Source organism: Patagioenas fasciata, unplaced genomic scaffold (assembly GCF_037038585.1).
Source record: "Patagioenas fasciata isolate bPatFas1 unplaced genomic scaffold, bPatFas1.hap1 Unplaced_2, whole genome shotgun sequence".
NCBI lineage: Eukaryota > Metazoa > Chordata > Aves > Columbiformes > Columbidae > Patagioenas > Patagioenas fasciata.
This window is the reverse complement of record NW_027288621.1, coordinates 31212-43389: the sequence shown is the minus strand read 5'-3', so window position 1 is coordinate 43389 and position 12178 is coordinate 31212.

Here is a 12178-nt window from a genome sequence, read left to right as displayed (position 1 = left end):
GTTTAGATTTGGGGTTAGGGGTTTGGGGTTAGGGGTTGGGGTTAGGTTTAGATTTGGGGTTAGGGTTTGGGGTTAGGGATTGGGGTTAGGTTTAGATTTGGGGTTAGGGTTTGGGGTTAGGGGTTGGGGTTAGGTTTAGATTTGGGGTAAGGGGTTGGGGTTTAGGGGTTGGGGTTAGGGTTTGGGGTTAGGGATTGGGGTTAGGTTTAGATTTGGGGTTAGGGGTTGGGGTTAGGTTTAGATTTGGGGTTAGGGGTTGGGGTTAGGGGTTGAGGTTAGGTTTAGATTTGGGGTTAGGGGTTGGGGTTAGGGATTGGGGTTTAGGTTTAGATTTGGAGTTAGGGACTGGGGTTTAGGGGTTGGGGTTAGGGGTTGGGGTTAGGGGTTGGGGTTAGGGATTGGGGTTAGGTTTAGATTTGGGGTTAGGGTTTGGGGTTAGGGATTGGGGTTAGGTTTAGATTTGGGGTTAGGGTTTGGGGTTAGGGATTGGGGTTAGGTTTAGATTTGGGGTTAGGGTTTGGGGTTAGGGGTTGGGGTTAGGTTTAGATTTGGGGTTAGGGTTTGGGGTTAGGTATTGGGGTTAGGGATTGGGGTTAGGTTTAGATTTGGGGTTAGGGTTTGGGGTTAGGTTTAGATTTGGGGTTAGGGGTTGGGGTTAGGGGTTGGGGTTAGGTTTAGATTTGGGGTTAGGGGTTGGGGTTTAGGGGTTGGGGTTAGGTTTAGATTTGGGGTTAGGGGTTGGGGTTTAGGGGTTGGGGTTAGGGATTGGGGTTAGGGATTGGGGTTAGGTTTAGATTTGGGGTTAGGGGTTGGGGTTAGGTTTAGATTTGGGCTTAGGTGTTGGAGTTAGGGGTTGGGGTTAGGGGTTGGGGTTTAGGGGTTGGGGTTAGGTTTAGATTTGGGGTTAGGGGTTGGGGTTAGGGGTTGAGGTTAGGTTTAGATTTGGGGTTAGGGGTTGGGGTTAGGGGTTGGGGTTAGGGGTTGGGGTTAGGTGTTGAGGTTAGGTTTAGATTTGGGGTTAGGGGTTGGGGTTAGGGTTTGGGGTTAGGTTTAGATTTGGAGTTAGGGATTGGGGTTAGTTTTAAATTTGGGGTTAGGGTTTGGGGTTAGGGATTGGGGTTAGGTTTAGATTTGGGGTTAGGGGTTGGGGTTAGGGATTGGGGTTAGGTTTAGATTTGGGGTTAGGGGTTGGGGTTAGGGGTTGGGGTTAGGGATTGGGGTTAGTTTTAGATTTGGGGTTAGGGTTTGGGGTTAGGGATTGGGGTTAGGTTTAGATTTGGGATAGGGTTTGGGGTTAGGGATTGGGGTTAGGTTTAGATTTGGAGTTAGGGGTTGGGGTTAGGTTTAGATTTGGGGTTAGGGGTTGGGGTTAGGGTTTGGGGTTAGGGATTGGGGTTAGGTTTAGATTTGGGGTTAGGTTTAGATTTGGGGTTGGGGGTTGGGGTTATGGATTGGGGTTAGGGATTGGGGTTAGGTTTAGATTTGGGGTTAGGGGTTGGGGTTTAGGGGTTGGGGTTAGGTTTAGATTTAGGGTTAGGGGTTAGGGTTAGGGTTTGGCGTTAGGGATTGGGGTTAGGTTTAGATTTGGGGTTAGGGGTTGGGGTTTAGGGGTTGGGGTTAGGGGTTGGGGTTAGGGGTTGGGGTAGGGGTTGAGGTTAGGTTTAGATTTGGGGTTAGGGGTTGGGGTTAGGGGTTGGGGTTAGGTTTAGATTTGGGGTTGGGGGTTGGGGTTATGGATTCGGGTTAGGGATTGGGGTTAGGTTTAGATTTGGGGTTAGGGGTTGGGGTTAGGGATTGGGGTTAGGTTTAGATTTGGGGTTAGGGGTTGGGGTTTAGGGGTTGGGGTTAGGTTTAGATTTAGGGTTAGGGGTTAGGGTTAGGGTTTGGGGTTAGGGATTGGGGTTAGGTTTAGATTTGGGGTTAGGGGTTGGGGTTTAGGAGTTGGGGTTAGGGGTTGGGGTTAGGGGTTGGGGTAGGGGTTGAGGTTAGGTTTAGTTTTGGGGTTAGGGGTTGGGGTTAGGGGTTGGGGTTAGGTTTAGATTTGGAGTTAGGGACTGGGGTTTAGGGGTTGGGGTTAGGGGTTGGGGTTAGGGGTTGGGGTTAGGGATTGGGGTTAGGTTTAGATTTGGGGTTAGGGGTTGAGGTTAGGGGTTGGGGTTAGGGATTGGGGTTAGGTTTAGATTTGGGGTTAGGGTTTGGGGTTAGGGATTGGGGTTAGGTTTAGATTTGGAGTTAGGGGTTGGGGTTAGGTTTAGATTTGGGGTTAGGGGTTGGGGTTAGGGTTTGGGGTTAGGGATTGGGGTTAGGTTTAGATTTGGGGTTAGGTTTAGATTTGGGGTTGGGGGTTGGGGTTATGGATTGGGGTTAGGGATTGGGGTTAGGTTTAGATTTGGGGTTAGGGGTTGGGGTTTAGGGGTTGGGGTTAGGGGTTGGGGTTAAAGGTTGGGGTTAGGGGTTGAGGTTAGGTTTAGATTTGGGGTTAGGGGTTGGGGTTAGGGGTTGAGATTAGGTTTAGATTTGGGGTTAGGGGTTGGGGTTTAGGGGTTGGGGTTAGGTTTAGATTTGGGGTTAGGGTTTGGGGTTAGGTATTGGGGTTAGGTTTAGATTTGGGGTTAGGGGTTGGGGTTAGGGGTTGGGTTTAGGTTTAGATTTGGGGTTAGGGGTTTGGGGTTAGGGGTTGGGGTTAGGTTTAGATTTGGGGTTAGGGTTTGGGGTTAGGGATTGGGGTTAGGTTTAGATTTGGGGTTAGGGTTTGGGGTTAGGGGTTGGGGTTAGGTTTAGATTTGGGGTAAGGGGTTGGGGTTTAGGGGTTGGGGTTAGGGATTGGGGTTAGGGATTGGGGTTAGGTTTAGATTTGGGGTTAGGGGTTGGGGTTAGGTTTAGATTTGGGGTTAGGGGTTGGGGTTAGGGGTTGAGGTTAGGTTTAGATTTGGGGTTAGGGGTTGGGGTTAGGGATTGGGGTTTAGGTTTAGATTTGGAGTTAGGGACTGGGGTTTAGGGGTTGGGGTTAGGGGTTGGGGTTAGGGGTTGGGGTTAGGGATTGGGGTTAGGTTTAGATTTGGGGTTAGGGTTTGGGGTTAGGTATTGGGGTTAGGTTTAGATTTGGGGTTAGGGGTTGGGGTTAGGGGTTGGGTTTAGGTTTAGATTTGGGGTTAGGGGTTTGGGGTTAGGGGTTGGGGTTAGGTTTAGATTTGGGGTTAGGGTTTGGGGTTAGGGATTGGGGTTAGGTTTAGATTTGGGGTTAGGGTTTGGGGTTAGGGGTTGGGGTTAGGTTTAGATTTGGGGTAAGGGGTTGGGGTTTAGGGGTTGGGGTTAGGGATTGGGGTTAGGGATTGGGGTTAGGTTTAGATTTGGGGTTAGGGGTTGGGGTTAGGTTTAGATTTGGGGTTAGGGGTTGGGGTTAGGGGTTGAGGTTAGGTTTAGATTTGGGGTTAGGGGTTGGGGTTAGGGATTGGGGTTTAGGTTTAGATTTGGAGTTAGGGACTGGGGTTTAGGGGTTGGGGTTAGGGGTTGGGGTTAGGGGTTGGGGTTAGGGATTGGGGTTAGGTTTAGATTTGGGGTTAGGGTTTGGGGTTAGGGATTGGGGTTAGGTTTAGATTTGGGGTTAGGGTTTGGGGTTAGGGATTGGGGTTAGGTTTAGATTTGGGGTTAGGGTTTGGGGTTAGGGGTTGGGGTTAGGTTTAGATTTGGGGTTAGGGTTTGGGGTTAGGTATTGGGGTTAGGGATTGGGGTTAGGTTTAGATTTGGGGTTAGGGTTTGGGGTTAGGTTTAGATTTGGGGTTAGGGGTTGGGGTTAGGGGTTGGGGTTAGGTTTAGATTTGGGGTTAGGGGTTGGGGTTTAGGGGTTGGGGTTAGGTTTAGATTTGGGGTTAGGGGTTGGGGTTTAGGGGTTGGGGTTAGGGATTGGGGTTAGGGATTGGGGTTAGGTTTAGATTTGGGGTTAGGGGTTGGGGTTAGGTTTAGATTTGGGCTTAGGTGTTGGAGTTAGGGGTTGGGGTTAGGGGTTGGGGTTTAGGGGTTGGGGTTAGGTTTAGATTTGGGGTTAGGGGTTGGGGTTAGGGGTTGAGGTTAGGTTTAGATTTGGGGTTAGGGGTTGGGGTTAGGGGTTGGGGTTAGGGGTTGGGGTTAGGTGTTGAGGTTAGGTTTAGATTTGGGGTTAGGGGTTGGGGTTAGGGTTTGGGGTTAGGTTTAGATTTGGAGTTAGGGATTGGGGTTAGTTTTAAATTTGGGGTTAGGGTTTGGGGTTAGGGATTGGGGTTAGGTTTAGATTTGGGGTTAGGGGTTGGGGTTAGGGAGTGGGGTTAGGTTTAGATTTGGGGTTAGGGGTTGGGGTTAGGGGTTGGGGTTAGGGATTGGGGTTAGTTTTAGATTTGGGGTTAGGGTTTGGGGTTAGGGATTGGGGTTAGGTTTAGATTTGGGATAGGGTTTGGGGTTAGGGATTGGGGTTAGGTTTAGATTTGGAGTTAGGGGTTGGGGTTAGGTTTAGATTTGGGGTTAGGGGTTGGGGTTAGGGTTTGGGGTTAGGGATTGGGGTTAGGTTTAGATTTGGGGTTAGGTTTAGATTTGGGGTTGGGGGTTGGGGTTATGGATTGGGGTTAGGGATTGGGGTTAGGTTTAGATTTGGGGTTAGGGGTTGGGGTTTAGGGGTTGGGGTTAGGTTTAGATTTAGGGTTAGGGGTTAGGGTTAGGGTTTGGCGTTAGGGATTGGGGTTAGGTTTAGATTTGGGGTTAGGGGTTGGGGTTTAGGGGTTGGGGTTAGGGGTTGGGGTTAGGGGTTGGGGTAGGGGTTGAGGTTAGGTTTAGATTTGGGGTTAGGGGTTGGGGTTAGGGGTTGGGGTTAGGTTTAGATTTGGGGTTGGGGGTTGGGGTTATGGATTCGGGTTAGGGATTGGGGTTAGGTTTAGATTTGGGGTTAGGGGTTGGGGTTAGGGATTGGGGTTAGGTTTAGATTTGGGGTTAGGGGTTGGGGTTTAGGGGTTGGGGTTAGGTTTAGATTTAGGGTTAGGGGTTAGGGTTAGGGTTTGGGGTTAGGGATTGGGGTTAGGTTTAGATTTGGGGTTAGGGGTTGGGGTTTAGGAGTTGGGGTTAGGGGTTGGGGTTAGGGGTTGGGGTAGGGGTTGAGGTTAGGTTTAGTTTTGGGGTTAGGGGTTGGGGTTAGGGGTTGGGGTTAGGTTTAGATTTGGAGTTAGGGACTGGGGTTTAGGGGTTGGGGTTAGGGGTTGGGGTTAGGGGTTGGGGTTAGGGATTGGGGTTAGGTTTAGATTTGGGGTTAGGGTTGAGGTTAGGGGTTGGGGTTAGGGATTGGGGTTAGGTTTAGATTTGGGGTTAGGGTTTGGGGTTAGGGATTGGGGTTAGGTTTAGATTTGGAGTTAGGGGTTGGGGTTAGGTTTAGATTTGGGGTTAGGGGTTGGGGTTAGGGTTTGGGGTTAGGGATTGGGGTTAGGTTTAGATTTGGGGTTAGGTTTAGATTTGGGGTTGGGGGTTGGGGTTATGGATTGGGGTTAGGGATTGGGGTTAGGTTTAGATTTGGGGTTAGGGGTTGGGGTTTAGGGGTTGGGGTTAGGGGTTGGGGTTAAAGGTTGGGGTTAGGGGTTGAGGTTAGGTTTAGATTTGGGGTTAGGGGTTGGGGTTAGGGGTTGAGATTAGGTTTAGATTTGGGGTTAGGGGTTGGGGTTTAGGGGTTGGGGTTAGGTTTAGATTTGGGGTTAGGGTTTGGGGTTAGGTATTGGGGTTAGGTTTAGATTTGGGGTTAGGGGTTGGGGTTAGGGGTTGGGTTTAGGTTTAGATTTGGGGTTAGGGGTTTGGGGTTAGGGGTTGGGGTTAGGTTTAGATTTGGGGTTAGGGTTTGGGGTTAGGGATTGGGGTTAGGTTTAGATTTGGGGTTAGGGTTTGGGGTTAGGGGTTGGGGTTAGGTTTAGATTTGGGGTAAGGGGTTGGGGTTTAGGGGTTGGGGTTAGGGATTGGGGTTAGGGATTGGGGTTAGGTTTAGATTTGGGGTTAGGGGTTGGGGTTAGGTTTAGATTTGGGGTTAGGGGTTGGGGTTAGGGGTTGAGGTTAGGTTTAGATTTGGGGCTAGGGGTTGGGGTTAGGGATTGGGGTTTAGGTTTAGATTTGGAGTTAGGGACTGGGGTTTAGGGGTTGGGGTTAGGGGTTGGGGTTAGGGGTTGGGGTTAGGGATTGGGGTTAGGTTTAGATTTGGGGTTAGGGTTTGGGGTTAGGGATTGGGGTTAGGTTTAGATTTGGGGTTAGGGTTTGGGGTTAGGGGTTGGGGTTAGGTTTAGATTTGGGGTTAGGGGTTGCGGTTTAGGGGTTGGGGTTAGGTTTAGATTTGGGGTTAGGGTTTGGGGTTAGGTATTGGGGTTAGGGATTGGGGTTAGGATTAGATTTGGGGTTAGGGGTTGGGGTTAGGTTTAGATTTGGGGTTAGGGGTTGGGGTTAGGGGTTGGGGTTAGGTTTAGATTTGGGGTTAGGGGTTGGGGTTTAGGGGTTGGGGTTAGGTTTAGATTTGGGGTTAGGGGTTGGGGTTTAGGGGTTGGGGTTAGGGATTGGGGTTAGGGATTGGGGTTAGGTTTAGATTTGGGGTTAGGGGTTGGGGTTAGGTTTAGATTTGGGCTTAGGTGTTGGAGTTAGGGGTTGGGGTTAGGGGTTGGGGTTTAGGGGTTGGGGTTAGGTTTAGATTTGGGGTTAGGGGTTGGGGTTAGGGGTTGAGGTTAGGTTTAGATTTGGGGTTAGGGGTTGGGGTTAGGGGTTGGGGTTAGGGGTTGGGGTTAGGTGTTGAGGTTAGGTTTAGATTTGGGGTTAGGGGTTGGGGTTAGGGTTTGGGGTTAGGTTTAGATTTGGAGTTAGGGATTGGGGTTAGTTTTAAATTTGGGGTTAGGGTTTGGGGTTAGGGATTGGGGTTAGGTTTAGATTTGGGGTTAGGGGTTGGGGTTAGGGATTGGGGTTAGGTTTAGATTTGGGGTTAGGGGTTGGGGTTAGGGGTTGGGGTTAGGGATTGGGGTTAGTTTTAGATTTGGGGTTAGGGTTTGGGGTTAGGGATTGGGGTTAGGTTTAGATTTGGGATAGGGTTTGGGGTTAGGGATTGGGGTTAGGTTTAGATTTGGAGTTAGGGGTTGGGGTTAGGTTTAGATTTGGGGTTAGGGGTTGGGGTTAGGGTTTGGGGTTAGGGATTGGGGTTAGGTTTAGATTTGGGGTTAGGTTTAGATTTGGGGTTGGGGGTTGGGGTTATGGATTGGGGTTAGGGATTGGGGTTAGGTTTAGATTTGGGGTTAGGGGTTGGGGTTTAGGGGTTGGGGTTAGGTTTAGATTTAGGGTTAGGGGTTAGGGTTAGGGTTTGGCGTTAGGGATTGGGGTTAGGTTTAGATTTGGGGTTAGGGGTTGGGGTTTAGGGGTTGGGGTTAGGGGTTGGGGTTAGGGGTTGGGGTAGGGGTTGAGGTTAGGTTTAGATTTGGGGTTAGGGGTTGGGGTTAGGGGTTGGGGTTAGGTTTAGATTTGGGGTTGGGGGTTGGGGTTATGGATTCGGGTTAGGGATTGGGGTTAGGTTTAGATTTGGGGTTAGGGGTTGGGGTTAGGGATTGGGGTTAGGTTTAGATTTGGGGTTAGGGGTTGGGGTTTAGGGGTTGGGGTTAGGTTTAGATTTAGGGTTAGGGGTTAGGGTTAGGGTTTGGGGTTAGGGATTGGGGTTAGGTTTAGATTTGGGGTTAGGGGTTGGGGTTTAGGAGTTGGGGTTAGGGGTTGGGGTTAGGGGTTGGGGTAGGGGTTGAGGTTAGGTTTAGTTTTGGGGTTAGGGGTTGGGGTTAGGGGTTGGGGTTAGGTTTAGATTTGGAGTTAGGGACTGGGGTTTAGGGGTTGGGGTTAGGGGTTGGGGTTAGGGGTTGGGGTTAGGGATTGGGGTTAGGTTTAGATTTGGGGTTAGGGGTTGAGGTTAGGGGTTGGGGTTAGGGATTGGGGTTAGGTTTAGATTTGGGGTTAGGGTTTGGGGTTAGGGATTGGGGTTAGGTTTAGATTTGGAGTTAGGGGTTGGGGTTAGGTTTAGATTTGGGGTTAGGGGTTGGGGTTAGGGTTTGGGGTTAGGGATTGGGGTTAGGTTTAGATTTGGGGTTAGGTTTAGATTTGGGGTTGGGGGTTGGGGTTAGGGATTGGGGTTAGGGATTGGGGTTAGGTTTAAATTTGGGGTTAGGGGTTGGGGTTAGGGATTGGGGTTAGGTTTAGATTTGGGGTTAGGGGTTGGGGTTTAGGGGTTGGGGTTAGGTTTAGATTTGGGGTTAGGGGTTGGGGTTAGGGTTTGGGGTTAGGGATTGGGGTTAGGTTTAGATTTGGGGTTAGGGGTTGGGGTTTAGGGGTTGGGGTTAGGGGTTGGGGTTAAAGGTTGGGGTTAGGGGTTGAGGTTAGGTTTAGATTTGGGGTTAGGGGTTGGGGTTTAGGGGTTGAGATTAGGTTTAGATTTGGGGTTAGGGGTTGGGGTTTAGGGGTTGGGGTTAGGTTTAGATTTGGGGTTAGGGTTTGGGGTTAGGTATTGGGGTTAGGTTTAGATTTGGGGTTAGGGGTTGGGGTTAGGGGTTGGGTTTAGGTTTAGATTTGGGGTTAGGGGTTTGGGGTTAGGGGTTGGGGTTAGGTTTAGATTTGGGGTTAGGGTTTGGGGTTAGGGATTGGGGTTAGGTTTAGATTTGGGGTTAGGGTTTGGGGTTAGGGGTTGGGGTTAGGTTTAGATTTGGGGTAAGGGGTTGGGGTTTAGGGGTTGGGGTTAGGGATTGGGGTTAGGGATTGGGGTTAGGTTTAGATTTGGGGTTAGGGGTTGGGGTTAGGTTTAGATTTGGGGTTAGGGGTTGGGGTTAGGGGTTGAGGTTAGGTTTAGATTTGGGGTTAGGGTTTGGGGTTAGGGATTGGGGTTTAGGTTTAGATTTGGAGTTAGGGACTGGGGTTTAGGGGTTGGGGTTAGGGGTTGGGGTTAGGGGTTGGGGTTAGGGATTGGGGTTAGGTTTAGATTTGGGGTTAGGGTTTGGGGTTAGGGATTGGGGTTAGGTTTAGATTTGGGGTTAGGGTTTGGGGTTAGGGGTTGGGGTTAGGTTTAGATTTGGGGTTAGGGGTTGCGGTTTAGGGGTTGGGGTTAGGTTTAGATTTGGGGTTAGGGTTTGGGGTTAGGTATTGGGGTTAGGGATTGGGGTTAGGATTAGATTTGGGGTTAGGGGTTGGGGTTAGGTTTAGATTTGGGGTTAGGGGTTGGGGTTAGGGGTTGGGGTTAGGTTTAGATTTGGGGTTAGGGGTTGGGGTTTAGGGGTTGGGGTTAGGTTTAGATTTGGGGTTAGGGGTTGGGGTTTAGGGGTTGGGGTTAGGGATTGGGGTTAGGGATTGGGGTTAGGTTTAGATTTGGGGTTAGGGGTTGGGGTTAGGTTTAGATTTGGGCTTAGGTGTTGGAGTTAGGGGTTGGGGTTAGGGGTTGGGGTTTAGGGGTTGGGGTTAGGTTTAGATTTGGGGTTAGGGGTTGGGGTTAGGGGTTGAGGTTAGGTTTAGATTTGGGGTTAGGGGTTGGGGTTAGGGGTTGGGGTTAGGGGTTGGGGTTAGGTGTTGAGGTTAGGTTTAGATTTGGGGTTAGGGGTTGGGGTTAGGGTTTGGGGTTAGGTTTAGATTTGGAGTTAGGGATTGGGGTTAGTTTTAAATTTGGGGTTAGGGTTTGGGGTTAGGGATTGGGGTTAGGTTTAGATTTGGGGTTAGGGGTTGGGGTTAGGGATTGGGGTTAGGTTTAGATTTGGGGTTAGGGGTTGGGGTTAGGGGTTGGGGTTAGGGATTGGGGTTAGGTTTAGATTTGGGGTTAGGGGTTGGGGTTTAGGGGTTGGGGTTAGGTTTAGATTTAGGGTTAGGGGTTAGGGTTAGGGTTTGGGGTTAGGGATTGGGGTTAGGTTTAGATTTGGGGTTAGGGGTTGGGGTTTAGGAGTTGGGGTTAGGGGTTGGGGTTAGGGGTTGGGGTAGGGGTTGAGGTTAGGTTTAGTTTTGGGGTTAGGGGTTGGGGTTAGGGGTTGGGGTTAGGTTTAGATTTGGAGTTAGGGACTGGGGTTTAGGGGTTGGGGTTAGGGGTTGGGGTTAGGGGTTGGGGTTAGGGATTGGGGTTAGGTTTAGATTTGGGGTTAGGGTTGAGGTTAGGGGTTGGGGTTAGGGATTGGGGTTAGGTTTAGATTTGGGGTTAGGGTTTGGGGTTAGGGATTGGGGTTAGGTTTAGATTTGGAGTTAGGGGTTGGGGTTAGGTTTAGATTTGGGGTTAGGGGTTGGGGTTAGGGTTTGGGGTTAGGGATTGGGGTTAGGTTTAGATTTGGGGTTAGGTTTAGATTTGGGGTTGGGGGTTGGGGTTATGGATTGGGGTTAGGGATTGGGGTTAGGTTTAGATTTGGGGTTAGGGGTTGGGGTTTAGGGGTTGGGGTTAGGGGTTGGGGTTAAAGGTTGGGGTTAGGGGTTGAGGTTAGGTTTAGATTTGGGGTTAGGGGTTGGGGTTAGGGGTTGAGATTAGGTTTAGATTTGGGGTTAGGGGTTGGGGTTTAGGGGTTGGGGTTAGGTTTAGATTTGGGGTTAGGGTTTGGGGTTAGGTATTGGGGTTAGGTTTAGATTTGGGGTTAGGGGTTGGGGTTAGGGGTTGGGTTTAGGTTTAGATTTGGGGTTAGGGGTTTGGGGTTAGGGGTTGGGGTTAGGTTTAGATTTGGGGTTAGGGTTTGGGGTTAGGGATTGGGGTTAGGTTTAGATTTGGGGTTAGGGTTTGGGGTTAGGGGTTGGGGTTAGGTTTAGATTTGGGGTAAGGGGTTGGGGTTTAGGGGTTGGGGTTAGGGATTGGGGTTAGGGATTGGGGTTAGGTTTAGATTTGGGGTTAGGGGTTGGGGTTAGGTTTAGATTTGGGGTTAGGGGTTGGGGTTAGGGGTTGAGGTTAGGTTTAGATTTGGGGCTAGGGGTTGGGGTTAGGGATTGGGGTTTAGGTTTAGATTTGGAGTTAGGGACTGGGGTTTAGGGGTTGGGGTTAGGGGTTGGGGTTAGGGGTTGGGGTTAGGGATTGGGGTTAGGTTTAGATTTGGGGTTAGGGTTTGGGGTTAGGGATTGGGGTTAGGTTTAGATTTGGGGTTAGGGTTTGGGGTTAGGGGTTGGGGTTAGGTTTAGATTTGGGGTTAGGGGTTGCGGTTTAGGGGTTGGGGTTAGGTTTAGATTTGGGGTTAGGGTTTGGGGTTAGGTATTGGGGTTAGGGATTGGGGTTAGGATTAGATTTGGGGTTAGGGGTTGGGGTTAGGTTTAGATTTGGGGTTAGGGGTTGGGGTTAGGGGTTGGGGTTAGGTTTAGATTTGGGGTTAGGGGTTGGGGTTTAGGGGTTGGGGTTAGGTTTAGATTTGGGGTTAGGGGTTGGGGTTTAGGGGTTGGGGTTAGGGATTGGGGTTAGGGATTGGGGTTAGGTTTAGATTTGGGGTTAGGGGTTGGGGTTAGGTTTAGATTTGGGCTTAGGTGTTGGAGTTAGGGGTTGGGGTTAGGGGTTGGGGTTTAGGGGTTGGGGTTAGGTTTAGATTTGGGGTTAGGGGTTGGGGTTAGGGGTTGAGGTTAGGTTTAGATTTGGGGTTAGGGGTTGGGGTTAGGGGTTGGGGTTAGGGGTTGGGGTTAGGTGTTGAGGTTAGGTTTAGATTTGGGGTTAGGGGTTGGGGTTAGGGTTTGGGGTTAGGTTTAGATTTGGAGTTAGGGATTGGGGTTAGTTTTAAATTTGGGGTTAGGGTTTGGGGTTAGGGATTGGGGTTAGGTTTAGATTTGGGGTTAGGGGTTGGGGTTAGGGATTGGGGTTAGGTTTAGATTTGGGGTTAGGGGTTGGGGTTAGGGGTTGGGGTTAGGGATTGGGGTTAGTTTTAGATTTGGGGTTAGGGTTTGGGGTTAGGGATTGGGGTTAGGTTTAGATTTGGGATAGGGTTTGGGGTTAGGGATTGGGGTTAGGTTTAGATTTGGAGTTAGGGGTTGGGGTTAGGTTTAGATTTGGGGTTAGGGGTTGGGGTTAGGGTTTGGGGTTAGGGATTGGGGTTAGGTTTAGATTTGGGGTTAGGTTTAGATTTGGGGTTGGGGGTTGGGGTTATGGATTGGGGTTAGGGATTGGGGTTAGGTTTAGATTTGGGGTTAGGGGTTGGGGTTTAGGGGTTGGGGTTAGGTTTAGATTTAGGGTTAGGGGTTAGGG